Raw genomic sequence first — 9,107 nt, 5'->3', positions numbered from 1 at the left:
AGGCGTTGAAGATAACAACGGGCGATGGATAAAAGATAACGAAGAAGTGGAAAGAAGATTTTACGAATATTTTCAAGATCTCTTCACTACTTCCAACCCAAGTGAAGATAAAATTGATGCAGCCCTTTAAAGGATGTCTCCGAAGATCAATTCCGAATTGAGCAACCAATTAGATCAACCTTTTTCAGCGGAAGAAATCACAGCGGCTCTGTTCCAAATGTGCCCAACAAAAGCTCCAGGACCAGACGGATTACCAGCTGTATTCTTTCAAACACATTGGGAGGCAACCCGAAATGGAGTTATAAAGACATGTCTGCATGTTCTCAACGATCAAGGTACAGCAACCCCTTTGAATCATACATATATTGCTCTAATTCCTAAAGTTGCTAAGCGTAGGAAAACTACTGAATTTAGACCTATTAGCCTATGTAATGTTATTTACGGAATCATAGCTAAGACCATAGCTAATAGGCTAAAACAAATTCTTCACCAAATTATTTCCCCGAGCCAAAGTGCATTCATACCTAACCGGTTAATCACTGACAATGTTATCCTTGGATATGAATGTTTGCATAAAATCAGACTTAGCAAGGGGAAGAAAAATGGTTGGGTTGCTTTAAAGCTTGATATAAGTAAGGCTTATGATAGAGTGGAATGGAATTTTTTAAGGCAAGCAATGGAGAAGCTAGGCTTTTCGGATAAATTGGTGGATTTGATTATGAACTGTGTCACCACTCCCACATTCTCTATTCTTATAAATGGGATTGCGAAAGGTCTAATTCAGCCCCAAAGAGGCCTTCGACAGGGATGTCTGTTATCACCATATTTGTTCATCATATGTACCGAAGTGTTTTCAAATCTTTTATTACAGGGAGAGCGGCAAAGATTGATTCATGGGCTGCAATTTTCTAGAGACATCACTATTTCCCACCTCCTATTTGCTGATGATAGCCTTGTATTCACAAGGGCTAATACTAAAGAGTGCAAGCATTTAAAGTCAATTTTTGATTGCTACACCTCTACATCAGGCCAGGTTTTTAACTATGAAAAATCATTAATGTTTCTTAGTGGTCAGATTTAGGGAGGACAAATCACAGCAATAAAGAATATTTTTGATCTCACGGTGGTGTCTAAGCATGAGAAATACTTGGGCTTGCCTTCAATGATAGGAAGGAAAACAACAAGCTTCTTTAACGATATCAAACTCAAAGTCTTGAGTAAGATATCTAGTTGGCAGCACAAATTCTTTTCCAGCGGAGGCAAGAAAATCCTGATAAAAGCAGTAGCTCAGGTTGTCCCTGCATATGCAATGAGTGTTTTTAGAATTCCGATAGGGCTGTGCAATGAAATCCAGAGAGGCATGGCAAGATTTTGGTGGGGATCGAAGGAAGATAGAAAAGGAATGCACTGGACAAAATGGAAGTAGATGAGTTGTGCTAAATATAGAGGAGGAATGGGATTCAGAGACATATCTAGTTTTAACCAAGCCTTGGTTGCAAAGCAAGGTTGGAGGCTGATACAGTATCCTGATTCCTTGGTAGCAAGAGTGCTGAAAGCAAAATATTTTAAGAACTCTCATTTTCTCGAGGCCAAGACAGGATCGAACTCTTCTTTTGTTTGGAAAAGCATCTTATGGGGTAGACATGTCCTTCAAAGAGGTATCAGATGGAGAGTTGGAAGAGGAGACAAAATTAAATCTACTCCAGTAATTGGCTGCCTAGGCCAATGGCTTTTAAACCAATTGTGAGATCAACGCTGCCAGCTGATACCAGAGTTTCTGAGCTGATTGGTCCTAACCACAGGTGGAATGAAGCATTAATTTAGCAGAACTTTGCTGTAGATGATGCTGAAGCTATTATGAGAATTCCTTTGCCTAGTGAGCCTAAAGAAGATGAGCTGCTGTGGCACTATGATAAGAAGGGGAATTATTCCGTGAAAAGTGGTTACCAATTAGCTCTTAAGATCAAATTTCCGGACAAGCCCTGTTACTCAAACTCTGACTTCTAAGGTTGGCAAACAATATGGAAGTTGGGAATTCCTGAAAAGGTGAAAATTTTCTTATGGAGAGCTACAAAAAACTTGCTGCCAACTATGGAAAATTTGTGGAAAAGGAAGGTGGTGCAGGAGCCTATCTGTCAAATATGTAAGAAGGAGCTAGAAAATATTTCCCATGCTCTGCTGGACTGCAAACTTGCCAAGAAAATGTGGAGGCACACCCATATTGCTGCAGAAGTTCAAAATGAAGCCAGACAAGATTTGTTGAGCATGCTGCAAAGCTTGACAAAAAAACTAACAACCAGGGAGATTGAGCTAGCATCCTTTGTGTGGTGGGGGGTGTGGAATGCAAGGAACAAAGTTATTTATGAAAGGAAGAAGCCATAGGTTGCCATATCAATAGCTAAGGTTACTGCAGTTATGGAAGTTTATCAGCGAGTCAAGGAGCTTGAGCAACAACAACTTAAACAAAGTGAGCCGAGAGAAACACATCAATGGGAACCTCCCCCTGAAGGGTGGCATAAAATCAATGTGGATGCGACTATTGACAAAAATCAGCAAATTGCAGGTCTTGGGATTGTTATTAAAGACTCATATCAGAAGACTATTGCAGCAACTGTCAGGTGTATAAAGTTCTATGGGGACACCTCCTTTGTAGAAGCTGAGGCAGCCAAATGGGGATTATTCGTTGCTCAAACCGCTAGACTCTCATCAGTCATTATTGAATCTGATTGCTTAGAGGTGGTTGAGTTAATTAATAATAGGAAAAGCAGCAGGACTGAAATATGCTGGCCTATTTCTGATATAATTAGTAGCAGCATGTAAGACTTCCAAGTGGTTAAATGTCAGCATGTTCTTCGAGCTTGTAATACTATTGCTCATAGCTTAGCTAAAAGAGCAATAAGATGTGGTGAAACCAATATTTGGCTGGAAAACTTTCCAGATGTAGTACTGTCATTTGGTTGAATGGTAGAAAGTTTCTTCTTTCTTTAAAAAAAAAAAAGTATTATTGCTTGAATATAAGAATAATATTATGCTTTCTCAGTTAAGATAATTTATATCTCAACTGATATGCCACTATTAAAATTTTGCCATTTGGATAAGAAATTGTAACTTTGAGTTGTATATGAGAGGTGTTGAACCATCGAAGTGCCAATAACATATTTTCAGAAAATTTGCTGGTCAAATTAACCTATTACCATCTATTCTTTCTATTTGTCTTTTTTTTTTTTTTTGGTTACAAAATAACATTTGTATTTTAAATAGTCATTTTGCTCTTCTGTAGACTTTTATAAATGAAGGTAAAGAATACCTATGTTCTTAAGGTTTGGGAAATGGTAATGTAAATCCTCAAGTTTTCAACAAAAGATATCAAGATCCCATTTTGACTGTTAATATTCTTTGACTCTATTAATTGAAAAAAAATTGACTACAATATTTTATAATAAATAAAAATATAATATGAAAAGAAATGTAACAATATATACATTTTAAAATAATTTCAAAATTTATAAAAATATTTCAGTACTTTACAATCTTAAATGTTACAATAAATAAAATTTAAATTTAAATAAATATATAAAATTAAAATTATTTTTAATATTATATAAAATAATTTTAATATTATTAATAAATGAGATATATATTTTATTAATTCTAATACATATTTAAGAAAAAATAGTTATTTATAATTTTTGTAATAAATACAAATAAATTATTAAAATAAATGTAATAAATTATATTTTAAAAATTATTTTATATATTAAAATATTATAATATTATTAGTGTACTAGACAAATTAAATTATTTAAATTACATTTATATTTATTAAAAAATTTAAAATCAATATTTTTAGTTACTATATTAATAATATTATAATTAAAAAGAGATCTTAACATCTCTTATTAAAAATTTGGGTATACCTAACCATTTCCCCAACAAATAAGCTAACCAAACCAATATACAGAGAAAGCTACCCTTTTCGCTTGTTAGTAAAACTGTAGAAGCGTCTGCCAGCTGGTTTCTAGCTGCCACCTCCGAAGAACAAGGAAGAGCAGTAGCTGCTACGGGCATAAAAGAAGGAAAATCCGAGTGCCCACTAATTCATTGGATAACGATCACTGATTAATATTTTCTTGTTTCTAATTATGGTAGGTTTAGGAAGCAAGCTAATTTAGTCGATAAAATTTTATGAGTTGAAATGAGATGTCTAAGGCTCAACCCTCCCTTGGTTGATAATAAGTTTAAATACATTCATGCTATGCTTAAAAATATGTAAAGAAAAATGCTACCAGACCCCTGTGATTTACTTAAATAATTAAATTAACTCTTTTAGTTTCATAATTAATCACACATACATCTATTTTCCTATTATAACCTTTGATTATAACAACCTAAAAAATGACTTTAAAAGTTTATAATAAATACAAATGTAATATTAAAATTAAATAATATAATTATTTTGAATATTAACCAAAATTATTTCATTGTTGTTAATTTTTCATATATATATTTTACTGCAATAATTTTTAGATTATTTAACATTCAAAATTGTATGCCTCAAATGGGACGAAATAGTTTTTAAGTAGGTTTATTTGATTGGTCACCCAAGTTCGAGTCCTAAGGGAGGTAGGGGTTTAAAAATTGATTTGGATTTTCTCCACTTTCCTACCTTTTAAAAAAATAAATGAAAAAAAATAATAACTCATAATAATTTTAAAATTTTATATTATTTTATTTATAATATATTTTAATATCAGTAGAACCTAAATAAATTAATAGCCTTGTGATCATGAAAAATCTATTAATTTAGAAAATATTATTATGTCGATAAATTAATCATTATTAATTATAAATATAATATCAGGTTCATAATAACATTTTCGTGAAGCATAGAGGTAGTATAATAAGAGATTTAGTAATGTGTTTCTGATTTGATCTTGATTGAGTAACTCAATCACTTGATAATCCTTTGGCTAAATTGTATGGTTGGATCATGAGTACGTGGTAACTTATTAGAGGGGACTTTTGGATACAATATGTTAAGTCAATCTCTCTCTTATTTCTCTAAACATAGCAAGTGAAATATAACAATGGCTTCTCGTTTGAAAGGTATAAAGAAAATAATAATGATTGATTAAATGCTTAAAGCATTATGCTAGTACAAAAAAAAAAAAATTGTTGACATAACATATGTATTTAGTTTCAAAATAGTTAATCATTAAGTAATTTATGTATTAGTTGGGTCTTATAGAAAAATAAGGATTTTTTAAAAATTTAGTATCTGATAAATTTATTGAATTATTAATTTACCACGTTGGCCTAAGTTGAGAGCGACAAAAACTATTATAATCAAAGTTATCAATTTATCAAGTATTAATTTTACGAGGTTGCACTATATATCTACATGTAGCATAACAACCCAATTCCAACAATCAAGTAAATATTATTTGCTTTGGGCACACAGACCGTTAAGGTTTCATTATTAGACTGCAATAAAAAACGCATCTACTTAGTTAGGAGAGTCTAAGACTTATAAACTAGTCTAGAAACTCTCTTACCAGTGATGTGGGATGTTACATACTTCCCCCCATAAGACCTTAAGTCCTCCTGAGGCTCATTGAAAATAGTAGTTCAGTATGAAATCATATCATTAATATATCTATTCACACATCGGGTCAAGAGTTTGCTTTGATACCGATTGTAACAATGCGAGCCCAACTACCAGGTAGCTATTGTTCGCTTTGGGCATATAACCCGTCACGGTTTTGTTATTGAGCTTTGCAACCCAAAACATGTGTACTTAGTTAAGAGAGCCCAAGACTTATAAACTAGTCCAGGAACTCTCTTGTTATGCCACTTTCATTCCCGCCCCGAAGGAGTGCACAGCGGAGGACACAGCCAAGTTTTTCTTTAGGCATGTGGTGAAGTATTGGGGACTTCCGAAATCCATCATTAGCGACCGCGACAGCCGGTTTACAGGGAGGTTTTGGACTGAGTTGTTCAAGCTTATGGGGTCGGCGCTGCACTTTTCTATGAGCTTTCATCCGCAACCGACGGGCAAACGGAGAGGGTGAATGCCTTGTTAGAGCTGTACTTGCGGCATTTTGTGAGCGCCAACCAGCATGATTGGGCAAAGTTGCTGGACATGGCCCAATTTGCAATGTGGGATGTTACATACATTCCCCATAGGACCTCACGTCCTTCTGAGACTTATTGGGAACAATAGTATACTACAAAATCATATCATTAACATATTCATCCACACATCAGATCACGAGTCAGTCCTGATACCATTTGTAACAGCCCGAGCCCAATAACCAAGTAGATATTGTCCACTTTGTGCACATAGCCCGTTACTGTTTTGTTATTAGGCTTTGCAACCCAAAATGCATCTACTTAGTTAGAACAACCCAAGACTTATAACCTAGTCTAGGAATTTTGTCGCTAGCGATGTGTGATGTTATATACTTCATACTGCCCCCATAAGACCTCAGGTCCTGGTGAGGCTCATCGAAAACACTAGTACAATATGAAATCGTATCATTAACATATCCATCCACACATTAGGTCACGAGTTGGCTTTGATACCAATTGTAACAATCCAAACCCAACAACCAAGTAGATATTGTCTACTTTGGGAACACAGCCCGTCACAGTTTTGTTATTGGACTTTGCAACCCAAGACACGTCTACTTAGTTAGGAAAGTCCAAGACTTGTAAACTAGTTTAGGAACTCTCTCGCTAGCGATGTGGGATATTACACGTAGTATAAATTTTAAAATTTTTAAATCAATTTTAGGATAATATATTATACTATTAATAAAATTTGTCAGGACAACCTAATAATTGTTTAATATTCAAAATAATTTGCTCAATGTAAGCGTTATTTTGTTTATAGTATTATCATAATATCGTATTTATATTCATTATAATAGTTTTGATTATAGTCAACTGGCATAAGAATAAGAAAATAGGTTTATGTAATTACTTTCTAAATTAATAGTGATCATATGACCATTTAAGTAAACTTCATCTCGTATCACTTTCCTAAAATATAAATAAATAAAATTTAGGCTAATGGGGTGAATACTAAGAATTTTCCATCTTCAGAGATTGCCTGATGAACTCGGAAATTTAGAAGCTTTGTGGAGTTTGCATGCTATAGGAACTGCTATAAGAGAAGTGCCATCATCTTTTTTCCGTTTGAACAACATTGATCTCTTAAGTTTCCAGAGAAGCAGGGGTCACAAGCAGATGAGTTTATCATTGCCTATCACGTTATCTTTAGATGGCTTGCACACTCTAACGTATTTAAATCTAACTGATTGTGGCATCACACGGTTACCTGAAAATATTGGCCAGTTATCCTCACTCGAAGAATTGGATCTACAGGAAAACAATTTTGAGAGAATTCCAGAAAGCATCACACAACGTTCTAAGTTGGGAAGGCTCTCCTTAAGGTATTGTGAGAGGCTTCAATCCTTATCCAAGCTTCCATGCAAACTACATGAGTTGGATGCACATCATTGCACGGCACTGGAATCATTATAAGGTTTATTCTCAAGTTATGAAGCTCGTACTCAGTATTTTGACCTGAGTTATAATTATAAATTGGATCGAAATGAGACCAGAGGAATTCTTGAAGAAGCTCTGCAAGAAATTCAACTCTTGGCAACTGCACGATGGAAAGAAGTAAGAGAGGAGTTATTAATTTCTTTTTCTTCAAATTAAAGTTGACAATTAATATTTGATTAAAATTATGATTTTCTGTGGTACAGATATATTATTCTAAAAAATATGCACTTTTGCGTCGTGTCTTTTTTCTTGGGGATGAAATTCCGATGTGGTTTAGCTTTCAAAGTATGAAATCTTCTATAACCTTGAAGATGCCACCAGGTTGGTTCAGTAATAAAAAGGTACTCGGCTTTGCTTTTAGTGCTATTGCGGCATTTGGAGAACATCATGTCAGAGAAAAGAGGTGGTTCGAATTGTTTTGTGAATTCAAAGTCAGACCCAAAGATTCGCATGCCATACAGAGATTTATGGATTATGTAGAGTCAGATCACTTACTTTTGGGATACTATTTCTTCGATGATCAGGATTTGAATGGTTTTTGGAAATACAATTGCATTCTTGAGGCAGTTCAATTCTATTTTAAGGAAGAATTTTATCGCTCTGAACGTTTGGAGTGTTGCCCGGTGAAAAAATGTGGGATCCATTTATTGTATGTACCAGACCCTACAAAATCAACGGACGATCCAAGTGAATTTTTCTACCATAACCATGAAGAGGAACGACACCCCAAAAGACTCAAATATTCTTGAAAACGTCTATAGCAGCTGGTATTTTTGAGAAGAGATATGTTAGATTAATTCATCGGTACTATTTGATCTTAAAATGTTGCTTTCCAAACATTTCTTTTATGATTTTATATTTTTATATGATGATGGAAGTGACTTTTAGATGTTCTTCAACTCTTTTGTTTTGATAAAAGCTACACTTCACAACCAGTTACTATTGTTGGGTCCAAGCAGTTATTGTTTGACTTGTGGTTGGTCTGGCTAGTGTTTAGATCCTTGTATATTTGTGTTTATTTGGTTTCTGCATGAAATGTATATTAAATCAAATTTACAATGCATGTAAGTCCGTTTATAGTTTAGACAGAATTTTCGGCCCACTATTACTTTTAAGATGTTTGGATCAATGCTTCCTTATCAGTAGTAAATTTTTGCTGAATTCTTTTCGGAAAATTTCTCTACAACTAGCTTATGTTGAAATCTCTGTAGTCTTGTTTGGCTGGAAAGACAGCATCAGGTGTTGGAGGTGAACTAGAAGCGAACTTCGAAAAAGGCAACTGAGGTAGAGCAAGGGATTGTGAACAGGGTATGGGGTCCTTTTCCTGATATAGTCGAGAGTATGACTTCAAAGGACAAATGCATTGAGTAGACACTTTTTCCTTTTAAATGAATATCTAAACTATGCTGCTCAATGGTTCTAGTGTTATAAAACTTTGGAAATGAGTTACATTTTAGCCTCTATTCACTGATTTTTTTCCGTTTAGAAAAAAACTTCTTGTGAGGGGAGGTGTGGACTTCTTTTCATAGATTTAC

General features: G+C 34.1%; 1 long non-coding RNA gene across 1 annotated transcript; it reads left to right on the top strand.

The window, feature by feature from the left end:
* Nucleotides 1-7,549: 7,549 nt before the first annotated feature.
* Nucleotides 7,550-8,880, top strand: LOC107177052 (uncharacterized). Its single transcript, XR_008052743.1, has 2 exons — nucleotides 7,550-7,689; nucleotides 7,776-8,880. It is a non-coding gene; the product is annotated as an uncharacterized LOC107177052 (long non-coding RNA).
* Nucleotides 8,881-9,107: the final 227 nt, after the last annotated feature.

The sequence above is a fragment of the Citrus sinensis genome, chromosome 3 (genome assembly GCF_022201045.2).
Source record: "Citrus sinensis cultivar Valencia sweet orange chromosome 3, DVS_A1.0, whole genome shotgun sequence".
Lineage (NCBI taxonomy): Eukaryota > Viridiplantae > Streptophyta > Magnoliopsida > Sapindales > Rutaceae > Citrus > Citrus sinensis.
Note: the sequence above shows the minus strand (reverse complement) of the source record. Positions and strands in the feature narration are given on the sequence as shown.